This window comes from Uloborus diversus, chromosome 3 (assembly GCF_026930045.1).
Source record: "Uloborus diversus isolate 005 chromosome 3, Udiv.v.3.1, whole genome shotgun sequence".
NCBI lineage: Eukaryota > Metazoa > Arthropoda > Arachnida > Araneae > Uloboridae > Uloborus > Uloborus diversus.
The window spans coordinates 168,510,084-168,523,359 of NC_072733.1; positions in this window are offsets into that span (position 1 = coordinate 168,510,084).

The following is a 13,276-nucleotide window of genomic DNA, read 5'->3' on the forward strand; positions in this document are numbered from 1 at the left end:
GTCGAAACGAAGACAAAAAAGCTGATAATATGTAAACACAATGTATATGTATGTTTTAATGAAACATATTTATGTTATAAATAATATGTATGTTTTTTACATGTTACCTAGCTGATAATATGTAAAAAAAAATGAATAAAAAAATTTTTCCCAATGAACTTGTAAATATATAAATTGTTCCAAAATATTAATTTAAGAAAAAAAATAAGGATTTTGATTATATCATTTATATGAACGAATGAGGGAACAAAAACATTTATGATGGAAATACTGTCAGTGGGAAGAACTATCATGCTTAAATCTGATCCTTACTCTTAACAATAATGAATCTTAATTTCCCACAATCTTAACATTTGGCGTAAAAAAAGTAATTTGCTGCTCATTAAAAATCATAAAAAATGAAAGATATTACTGTCAGTAATCTAATTATAAAATAAATGATAAACCGTCAATTTTCCTCTAGTCTAGTTATTGTAGCTGTAAATTATATCGTTTTAAGACAGAAAGGTCGAGGGACCTTTGACCAGTGCGCTAGGAATAAAACACAAACGCACAGTTCTGGGTTTTATACCTCTAGTGCAGTGTCAAAGCTTCATAGCTATGGGTACCACTTCTCAGTAAAGACGAATTCCGTTTTTTGAAGAAAAAAAAATCGTCACACAGATTTCCATCCTTCAATTAAAAGAGGTAAAACAAAACCCTAAAACTGGAAGGATGGAAGTCTGTATGCCGATTTTTTTTAAAGACTGAATTCTGTTTTAGCAGTATTGCCCAACACTGGCTAATAGCTACATATATGATCGGCCAGTACTGGCTCGAGTATCGGCCAATGCTGCAATAGAGATTGCTACCCGGTATTGGCCAATTTAGTTCGGCCGGTACTGGCCAATGCTGGCATCAAGTATTGCCCAATATTGTTAAAAAGTCAGCCGTTCGACGCTGGCCAACCCAACTTTAACCGATATTGGCCAAAACTCGCTCCGAGTATCTGCCAATACTGGGGAAAAATTGCCGGCCAACATTAGCCAATTTTGATTTGCCAGTATTGGCCAATACTGGCAACGAGTATTGCCCAATACTGTAAAAAAGTTAGCCGTTTTACGCTGGCCGACCCAACTTTACCCGATATTGGCCAATCTACCAAACACCGTGGTTATGACATTGGCCGACACTGCTGTGCTGCTGGGGGTAAACATTAGTGGTCGCCCTCGGTGCTCCTTCTAGACGGCACCATTTCATGCTTCAGAAGGGAGCCTTTCCCCTCCCTTGTATCCATGCCTGATTACCGGTTCTGTTACAAACGTTGCAACCAAATGAAGCATGGACAATGAACCACCAACTATACAATGTTCCTTGACCATGCTATGCTGTCGGGAAATCGACACATACTTTGACAATTAAACATTTAAAAATCAGCATATTTATTCTACTTATTATAAGTTATCTTGTGAAAAATTCTTGAGGAATTTTGTTTGATTATAAGAACTATATGATGCGGCCTGCGGCCGCCCCTCGCTTTGGCCGCCCTTGTGCGGCGCACACTCTGCACACCTGCTAGGATCGGCCCTGGTAGTAATATGAGTTTTGAAAACTTTATACGGGGAGGGGATCCGGAGACCTAACTGACAAAGGGGCCCACATTTACCTTCGGCAACCTTATGAATTTTTCCCTTTTACTATAATTAAAAATTAAATAACTATTTGAAGAATGCAGAAAATATCTTGAAATTTCGAACACTCACCCATCACACAGAGCTATGAAAGATTATGTATTTTTAAGTCAGTATTTTAATTTCTCCGTAATTAAGTTCCGTATTACTGATTCCTTTTCAAACGATATATCGGACGGATAGAAATCTAAATGTCGTTACCGCGGTAGTAGATATACATCGATACATGAGGGTATATCGCTCAGCACTACTTTCCATGCATTCAACCTGGAGATACTCTACTCCAAAGAGAGCAGCGGAAAGAATAGGCAAAAACTTTGACAATTTTAAATATTTCAACAAGAATATAAATATCACTTTGAAGAATTTATTTTTCAACTAATTTGTTACAATTTTTGTTTGATTGTTACTTTATTATTGCAATAAATACCATGATTAGAAACACGCAGATTCTGTGCTGCAAGCGGATAGAAAGAGGCCAAGCCACACTGCAAAAAATATCCGTTCTATTTTGAACCAATTTATGGTGCACTTGTACAAATATCGCGAAAAAGAGGTTCAATTAAATTTTTTCAGAAGCGATGATGGCTCGAAATCATGGTGCAACCGCTCGAAATTACGAATCTCACCGTATTTCAGTTCAACTAACGAAGTGAAGTGAAGTTACTCACCGGCCACCATGTTTTATTTACTTTCGCATATCGACCGATCCCAAGCGGTAATTTTGTAATCCACGCTATGGCTTGGTTTCTTCCATGCTCGATAGATGGCGCCACTACTTTTTCATGATTTTTTTTGCTTTCTTTTCAAACCATGGATAGCTTACCATCCGGCTTTACTTACTCAAATATTAATATTACAAACGATCAAAACGAAAATTTAACTTACAGAGTAAAAGAAATCACTGATAAAAATGCTGCAAATGTAAGTTTTAATTTTTTTTCTTAATTTTATTGCGGATAATCCCGAAAAAAAAAATGTTATTAAAGGGACAGAACAGCCGATTTAAATTATTGCATGGTTTTCATATAAGAATCATAACCCAAAGTTTAATTATGAGATGAATGTTTCAACTTACTATAGGCAAAGGTTAATGTACTTGTAAAATCACCCATGTAAGTATTTTTTACATTTATGGAATTTTTATATTGTAGTATCTCCTTTTGGTAATGAGAAATAACATAAACATGTTTAAAATTGGATGTTTTAAAACTTTTTATGTACATTTGTGAATAAAGATATTATTTAACTTATATTTTGTGTTCATTTACTGATTTTTCCATAATTTTCAAGTATGTTCGGTTAATTTTAAAAAGCAATGCTGTAGTTGAAAAAAATATTTTGGGGAACCCAAAAAAGAAAAGATGGTGTGAAACCAGTTAACACATTATTTGCAATATTTTTACAACAAATACTTTTTTTGGAGACTGCATGTCCCCTACTCACAACCACTGCTCTGTTTATATGACATATCCAAAACATGCAAACAACACTTTTTCTGACTTTAATTGACTATTATTAATGTGTCGCTATGTCGAAATAAATGAATGTGTTGCTTAAAAAAAACTTTGATGATTAAAAATACAGTGGACGCTGGTTAATTGAGTCCGAAGTAAATTCAATCAAATGCGTTATTGAATCAAATTTTCAAAAACAGAACAAAATCTTTATTGAATCATCCACTTTACAGAATCAAAACTGTGTAGAACAAAGGGGATTCATGTAAGAGGTGGCCACTGGATAAACCATAAAAATAATGTGCATTAGGTTTGTTTGCCACTTAAAACTTGCACATGCTACAAAAATTGAATTTTTTGTATTTTTTTTTAAATGTTTTATTTACATTAAATAGAAAAATTAGAGTTCAATGTTCTTGTCTCCACTACAGCTTAATTTTTCTTGATGTTATGCAGGGGTGCCACCTGGGGGGGGAGGGGGGTTGTGGCGCACATTGCAGCGTTGAAATTTAATGGGAGGGGTTGCTTTGAGGGATATTTTTCTCTTTGGGGGGGGGGGGGGGAGAATTTGTGGCATTTAAAGAGGTGCCTTTGCTTTTGAGGGGTATAATCATTCCTGTGCTATGTATAGATTATAAAATGGAGGGAGGGTTCTGTTGAGCAATCACGACTGCTTACTGTTTTCACCTGACAGCAATTGATTTATCTTTTGATTTTATTTTTCTATACTTATAATGCAGCGTTCTGTGCCTTGGAATCAAATTACAGTGGACGCCACTTTATGTGATCACCTTTAATATTTGTGTAACACAGTTGTTTAATTTTATCAGCTGAGCCTTGTTTGGTTGTGCATATGTAAATTCAACTTTCTCTTTTATTATAATCAGCCGGTTATTGATATCAAATCACTTTCGCCTAATGTTATCACATTAGGTGGTGTGTACTGAATTTACAAACCACCACCTTGAGTTGACACAATCTTTTTTAAGCAAAATCGGTATACAGCACATAACATCTAACATCCAGCCCATGGCATTCATTTGAATTTTGAGGTCTTGAATTCAAAGACTGGTTGCAATAAAAGCCGTTAGTAGAAACAGGAAAACCCAACGTGTCAAGTCCTATCGCAGTTTGTGATTGTAAAAAACATGATTTAAATTAAAGATCTCAAAATCCATTTTTTTTATGTACAGTAACAATACACATTTTAAATGCTAAACAAATTCAAACAAAAACTTATCTGTTGCATTTTTTAAACATACTTTATATTAAAACACTACCAGCATATATTTTTTTTCTAAAAGAACACCCATTGATTACAAAGTCAGCTTGATTACTTCCTATCAATCTTTGAATTATGTTTTTTACTCAACTTGTATAAAATTGTAATTTATTTTTTCTTTTGCAGAAATACTCTTACCTATCAATTTTATTAATTTTGATTATCAATTAGTTTATGCAATTTGGAGTTTTAATTCAATGAAAAAGTTTGCCCTGCCTGTCTAAGGGGGAGGGGGTGATGAACTTTTTTTCACTCCCTCCCCCTTATACATTTATTTCTGAATCAATCATACGTTATTTAAAAAATGAAATGTTTACCTGTGGGCAAAAATAGTTGAAGAAAAATTCAATGCATAAACGAAAAAAAAAAAAAAAAAATTTGCTTATGCGTTTAATTACTTCAAATTCATTTTTCTACGCACAGAAACGAAATAAAAACTCAGGCACATTTGAAACAATATATAATATTTATTTCATGAGCTTAATTCTTCCCCATTTAAAAGAGGTTCCTTGTAACCCCCGAAACACGTGTGTAGTGTCCTGCAGATTTAGACATTAACGTTGTATTATTTATGTTTTGTTTTACTTTTCATCACAAAGGCAAAAGCACAAATTTAGCTTTTACTTTTAAATCTGCTCATATTTTTCCTCCAAAAAAATAATAATAATAACAAAAATAAATAAATAAAAAATCTTTTAATTAGTTAAATGCAATTTTAAAATTATGAGTTGAAAAAATATCTTTATGCCTAAAAAGTAAAAAAAAAATAAATAAGTTCTTGTTTTACATTATAATTATTGCTGGATTCGATAGTAATAAAATTAACAATGAAATCGAAAATCGGCGTAGGTGATTAAATGAAAGAATATGCAATAGAACCAGAACTTTTTTTTTGCTCATTTAGATTTTAATAACATAGATTTTTTATTTTATTTTCGATTTCTTAGAAGTACTTGAAAACAACATAATAGTACGTTAAACTACGCACTGCTTCTAATATTAAAGTTGGGCCAAAATACAGTTCGATCACGCTCTAAACCTTCGCATTAAATAAAACCATTTCATTGTTTTACCATATGCTATCCACCCGCGCTCAACCGATCAATATTTTGGTTCAACCTCGCACTAGTCTTTTGCGCGAGCGAGACTCATTCTAGATTTCAGCTTTCACCATTCGTGCGGGAAGAAAACGACGCCGCTTTATTGTTCATTCTTTCCCCAAACAGAAGAGCCAGCAAATGTTCTCCTGATTTTGGTTCGATGTTTCACCGATACTTTTTACAGTGCAAGAAGTACTCATCCAAAGACGGTGTGCACCAACCCACCATAGGCGACTACATCGAGCCATGTGCAGAAGGCGGCTTGTCTTAAACATTAAAGTCCGAGTGTATCTTCCAATCTATGTATGTATATCACTCGAACTTCATGCGAACGCCTGAGAGCCGCCCATCGAACTAGGAATTGATAGATTCCTAACTTTACAGACATCATGTGTGAATAGGTTACAGAGTTAATTACTTTAATAGTTAGTTGCATGGTTAATTACTTTACATTGTTTGCGACCTTAATCAGCGGACATATTAATTTAAAACTTATTTTGTCTTCCTTCTAGCTTTCTTCGAAACGTCGGATTCTACAATCTGGAAAGTGGCAATATTTTCTAAAAGTAGCAGTGACTCATCACTAGGCGTACACGTCACGAATGTTTCGAGTGGCTTAGGTAAAGTGGGGTTTTTGATTAGATGATTTTTTCATCTTTTCCTTTAAAGGGATTCAATTTTTGTCCCAAAAACATCAATTAATATTTGTTCGCTAACTCATTTGCTCGCTGTCTCAGGGTGCAAGTATGGGATGAAACCCCCTTAGTACTCCTTCGGTACGTCCGTTAAATGGCGTTGTACACCAACCCGCTGCAGGCGGCGAGGTTGAGGCGGGCGCAGAAGGTGATTAATCTAGCCGCTTTTAAGTGTCTCGAGTAGTGAACAAGTTTTTTCGAATTATCTTAAAGGATTACCAATATTCTCCTAGCTGCTGAACTCTTGAACACCATTTGAACTACATGGTTAAGTATGCTTTTGAAAGTCTTAGCTTTTAGTTAAGGCAAAACTTTTGTTGGGGAAAGGGGTTATGAATGCCTTTGTCAATCAAAAGGTTTCAATCAAAGGTCAAAATTTGCATCAATTATAGTAGATGTAAATGAAAATTCAAATAGTAAACCTTTTTTCGTTTATATACTTCTTAAACAGTGTTACCATCATTCCAAGCAGAAGCGGATTTTAAGGGCAGAGGGTGGCACGGGCTCATCCCAAAGGGATAATAATGTACACAACTAAATATTTTAAAAACTGTTTCTCCATAATATTGCTACACACTTAATCCATAACTACACACTTATTCTTAACATTGTAACACACTCTCACATGGTGAAAAATATAGCTAAATTTGTAAAAACTGAATCTCTGAGGCTACTGGTCTGTTTGATTTGTCCTCGTGTGTTGTAATCATTATCTCAATATTTCTCTCTAACTAATACCTCTCATTATAATAACATTAGAAAATCGCTCGTCAAAGTATGACGGGTGAAAATAGCTTTTACTTTGAACGAAGCAATTGCCTGTTTGATTTCGTACTGATTTCATCTATAAATGTAGTGAAATATTGTATTTCGTGAGTGCCTAGTTTAAGTGTATTAATTTTTCATATGAGTTGTATTTTTATGGTGTGTTAGGATATTGATTATTAACTAGGGTTCGGGCAAGCCTACCCTGGCAGCCTCGTAATGCTGCGATTAGGATCTGCATAGCCTTCACAATGCTGCCTGCTTAAGTTTGCCTCAATTATAGGGAACCGCCGCCTTCTGCTCGCTATCGGTCACCAGTCCCCGGAAACTGCAAGCAGTTTCATTCATCGGAATCAATGCATTATTAATGCTTTAAATGTAAGTATAATACTAAAAAAGTTTGCTTATCGTTAATCTAGAAAAAAAAGTCAACTAATTCCACTTGCACCAGTGCTACAACCTTGCTCACCACTCTTGTTCATCGTTCACCACATACAAACTACATCAACAAAGTCCAACAGATGCGGGTTCAATATAGTATGAAGTATGATAATATCAATACATTCTGAGCACTAAATATTTTGGGCCTTGACGATTTGGTCAGAATGAAAGGATGATTGCCCAAAATTTGCTGACTGTATGAAAATCTCAAGTGTCAAACGTTTACTTTCACTTCAAATGATTTTGCTGAATAAACTCAAGCATATTATGCAACAAATTTATAAAACAGTGGTACTCCATAATTATTAAAATCGACTGCAAACTATGGCATTTGATCTATCTAGCCAGGATAACTGTTGAAAATTTTGGAGCAAAGGTTTTATTTGAAGTATATTATCCCAGCTGTAAAAATGTGCCTCAATGTTTGCATTTTACTTAGTCTACTTTTGTAAAAATATGAACTTCGTCATGCACACAAAATTAATTAACGTGTGGTGTGTTTACTTCTGAAAAGTCCGAAGGAAGGAGGCTGCTGCGTCCTTAATGTACTTATGCGAGAACTTTTTATTCCACATAAATGTGTTTTCTTTTTGAATTGAAATATCGTTGCTCGTCCTTCAATCTCGGTTATGTTTAAAGTTTTAGCTGGATAGCACCGGACCCCCTGGCATAGACTCGCTAATCCCCGGGGGTTCGCGGACCACAGTTTGTGAAACTCTGCCTTAAACATATATTTGTACATGCCCGTCATTTCAAGGAATACTCGAAAATATCAAAATAAATGAAAAATGCATAGTTACATCATATTTTAAAATCCAGGATTAAGGGAGAAGGCAATTAAACCTTCTAATTGCCTAAATAACGGGCCTGTACACTCAAACCTGTTTTTGTGCGATTTTTTTTTTTTTTTTTTTTTTTTTTTTTTTTTTGTGCGACATATAAAATTTTCAATCAGATTGGGACTTAATTGACGAAATTATATTCAGCAAATTTTATCTGACAATTCGCTTAATTAACATCATTCAGCAGAATTTGGAGCTCTATTCGACAAAATTGTCATCATCGGCGAATTTTGGAGTGTAATTCGGCAAAATTGTAATCATTCGACCGAATGTGTAGAAATTCAGTGAAATTTTGGAGTTCTATTCGGCAAAAAATTTCATTCGGCAAAATTTGGAGCTCTTTTCGGTAAAGTTTGAAATTTTATTCGGCAAAATTTGTAGTTCTATTCGTCAAAAATAATCATCATTCGGTGAAACTTGAAGTTCTTTTCAGCAAAATTCGAAGTTTTATTCCGCAAAATTTTCATTCGGTAAAATTTGGAGTTCTATTCAGCAAAAATTGGGGTTTTATTCGGAAAAAAAATTGAGTTCTATTCGGCAAAATATTATTTGGCACAATTTGGAGTTCTATTCGGCAAAATTTTCAGTTGGCACAATTTGGAGTTCTAATCGGCTAAAATTGGGGCTTTATTTGGCAAAATTATCATTCGGCAAAAGTTGGAGTTCTGTTCGACAAAATATTATTCCGCAAAATTTGAGGTTTTGTTCAGCAAAACTGTCATTCGGCAATATTTGGAGTTCTATTCGGAAAGTTCTCATTCGGTAAAATTTGGAGTTCTATTCGGAAAAAATTAGGGTTTTATTCCGCAAAATTTGGAGTTCGATTCGGCAAAATATAATTCGGCAAAAATAATAGTTCTGTTCGGCAAAAATTGGGGGTTTATTCAGCAAAATTATCATTCGTCAAAATTTGGAGTTGTGTTCGGCAAATTTATCATTCTGAAAAATTTGTGGTTCTATTCGGCAAAATTTGGAGTTCTATTCGTCAAAATTTAGAGTTTTACTTTGAACATTGGGTTTCAAGCTTATCGCACTGAAACATTTGTTATCACTCCCTCCATTTAGTATTACTACTCTAAGGTCCCTTGGGACTTTATCGAAGGTTGACTGTATACAGCGGAATGCTTTGATATTTTTATTGTATTTAAACAATAAAAGATAAAATTCATGTTTTTATGGAAACAATTAACTAACAGGAAGACAATAAATTATTTTTAAAAAAAAATCAAAATTCTAATGTCGAAAAAGTTTGTGCACAAAAAGGAAATATTTATGTTTCACAAGTATCTTCAAGTAGTCCATGGTGGTTCCAATGTATTTGATGATATTAAATAAATGATTCTGCATAGACATTACGAGATTAGAGAAGGTTTTGGAGCGAGTCAGTAGCAAGTCTAGTCGTTACTAGTTTGAGCTCTTGTATTGATAGTACTGATCAAAATTTTTCTGGTTGTCACGTGAGAGGGTTCTTTAGATGTTCGCCATACTGGTCAGCTCGTCAAACTGACATTCTGAGATGTGAACCGTTCTTTAGTTCAGCAAGGTGTGTACAGTAGAACTCGCTTATAACGAGCCCTGATTTAACGAGGACCCAGATTTGACGAGGAAATCAGAATTATTTGGTTGGTACAACGTTTTGTCTATGGGAGCAGAACTCTCATATAACGAGCAAACTCCGCTTAAAGCGAGCAATTACTTAAGTAATTCATGAAACTTCTATTGCACTCTTCCCGCCAACTCGGCTAATCCTTTCTCGGAAAAACCTTTTTGGCATCTTGAAAGGGAACAGAAAATTAATAATGAGTTATAAATCCTGAGAACAAGTGATGAAGGTCTTTTTGTTCAAAACTTCTACCCTAATCAGGGGCTAAAATTTCGTTTTTCAGCCCACGAGTTTTCTCCAATAAACAATGACACAAGAAAGAGACCACTTATACAATTGGAAGCAAATCAACCAACTTCTTCGATATGTGGTATAAAATTAAAAAACATATAGTAAATATGTATGGATTTTTATGATTTTTTCCAAACTCGTTGTTTACGAGCACTCTGTTATAACGAGCAAATGTCGCGGTCACTTCAAGTTCGTTATAAGCGAGCTCGACTGTATTAATAAGTTCTATTGCTGAAAGGTTTTTTTTTTAACCACATGGGAGCTTTTCAACCAGCAACATATGCGGACTCAAGAGTTTATGATTTTCGGAGCTTTGCCTACCATTTAGGAAGCAAAGCGAGTCATATCCATTAGGGTGGGTCGATTTTGACTTTTTTTTGAAATTGAAAACGCCTGTGGTGGGAACAGTTGTGTATTGACATCTAATGCTCATATATATATTTTTTTTTTGGTAATCAAAATATATTTAGATCCCTCATCAGTCCGTTGAAATGTCACCAAATATGTAAAAATTGACACTTATTTTTATTTTTTAAATTTCTCATGTTTGATTTTTTTAATCACCGGTAGTGAAAATGATTGCCTAGTAAGGTTCTTCACTCATAAGTAATAATAATAATAATAATAATCAATCTCCACTCAACCGGTGAAATTTGGAATATTTTCATAATCTTGACGTTTTAAAGCAAAAATTTTATCCAACACTTTAAAAAAAAATTTAAGCATTTTTTATACTTTATTTTTCTATAATAACACTATAGAATTCTTTAGGATTAAAACAGGTATAAAATATTCAAGTAACAGAAGTCTGTCGTCGTAGTTTTACAGCAGCTCTTCGCTCATTTTCCCGAAGTATTAGGGGAAAATGACTAAGAATTCACCTCTGAGTTTTTTGTAATAAAGAAGTTTACACCTTATACTTTGCTGTTCTCAAATTTTGGCATTAATTTTCGGGAAGCCAATGTTGTACGTATAAAACCATCATGGCGTGTTGCTCCACAAACAGATAAAGATGCTTCTGCCACCAACCTAACTGCTCTTTCTACCGCTTGTGTATGACATGGTAAATTCCACAACTCACTTTCAATAACGTCACCCCGTTTCAGCAACTTTCTCAAGTTCCGCATTGGGTATATGTTTGGTGAGTGGAGGGTCTGTAACGACACAATTTTGCCAATTTATCAATTTCGTATAGTTTTTTGCTTGAAAATTTAGAGGTGGAATGACAAAATCATGAACAGTTTCATTAGTAAGAGTTCGGGCCTTCAGGATTGTTCTGTAGCCTAATTTCCTTACCGAGGATCGTGTGCCGTTGATCATGGCTATCAGCAGGTTTTCTGGATGACCAAAAAAAAAAAAAAAAAAAAACCATTTCTTTGTATAACAGGGTCAACTACCGATTTCAGATCATCGCTAAGATATCTTGAGTAGTGAATAACTTCCCAAAGATGCTGTGCACCGGCTGTGCATGAAGTCTCAGTTTTAATCAAAAACCAAACTTTTGCATACACTCTTATAATGTATTCTACAATAGTTCCTATTTCCAGCGATAACTCTTTTGTACCAACATACAAACGAAGTACTCTGTTTGCTGTTGTAAACCACCTAGCATGAGCTAGCTTTCCTGGTGATTTGGTACGCAGTGATGTTGAACAATTTCCTAAACTTATTGCTTGACATATTTGATATAAGTATTTTTGGTCACTGCCAAGTCTGTCTGTATCAACTGTTGGCAAATCAAAAGCGATTTTTTTAAAGTTGACAATTGGAAGCTGCTCACATGTGCCAAGAAGCTTCATATGTAAAAGGACCTGTAGTGCTTCCATCAAGATGCCGTAACAGATAGCGTAAAGGTAGCTCATTGGCGTGCAATTGACATATGAGCCACTGCAACGGCCTTTTTAAATGAAGCTCAAACAGTCTTATTACACCAGGTTTTACACCAGTATTGACTGCTGTTCCATCTAATCCTACTGCAATTAAATCCACAGTAGATACTTGGGTTGTTTTTAAATAGTCTAATATGCTTGATAACACTTCATTCGCTGTACCAATTCTTCTGCTCTGAGTTTTTCGTTACGATTTCTATTTGGTTCATATATGTTTGGCTAAGTGCCAAGAACAGGCCGATTTCTCAGACTGGGGGTGGGTGATTTAAATAGTTTCATTATATCACAGAGAAGGAGAAAAATAAACATTCGGAGGAATCACACCATCTGTCTCTTTGACAGTTAAAACTAAGCAGAAGGAGCAAAGAAAAAAGGCAAAACGCGCAATTTCAGATTCCCGGCAGGGGCGGTATATGTAATATGATATAATAATTATTTTGTTCACAGACAAAGGGTCTTACTATTTACACCACAGGTGAATTAAAAAAAAAACATAAGAAATGAAAAAAAAGTTTTAAAAAAAGTCAATTTTTACATATTTAGCGAAACTTCAGGGACCTGGCAGAAGGTATAAATATATTTTAATTACCAAATTTTTTTTTTAATGAACATTAGATGTCAATACACAACTTTTCCCACCACACGCGATTAAAAATATTATACATAAGATTTTTTTTAAAAAAATGTTAACTTTTTCATATTTGGCAACCCTTTAAGGGGCTGACGGGGGATCTAAATATATCTTGATTTCCAAAAAAATTTTTATGCGAGCATTTGATGCTAATACACAACTTTTCCCACCACAGGCGTTTTCGATTTCAAAAAAAAGTCAAAATCGACCCACCCTAATATCCATCATAGCCAAAAGCGCACCATACCACAAGGGAACATCGACATTGTTGCCGGATGAATATGCTTTTGAAATCTTTCCTCTAGTCACATAAATAGAATGAAAGCTCATCTGTACCATCTATACTCCATTTTTGTTCTACAGAGAAAACAACATTAATACATTTGTCATGATAAAGCAAGTGATGTTTTATCCATTGAAATGTTGCTTGCACGGCCGATCCTAGGGTGTCGGCCGCCGTGTGCAAAGATTTAATGTGCCGCCCCTGAAGAGCAATTTACATGTTTTGACTAATACTTAACGCCCACATAAATCTTTCTTCAAATTTCTGTATCAAGTTCAAATTAAAAAAAAAACAGAAGGATGAATTTATGTAAAAAGTTAGAAACTC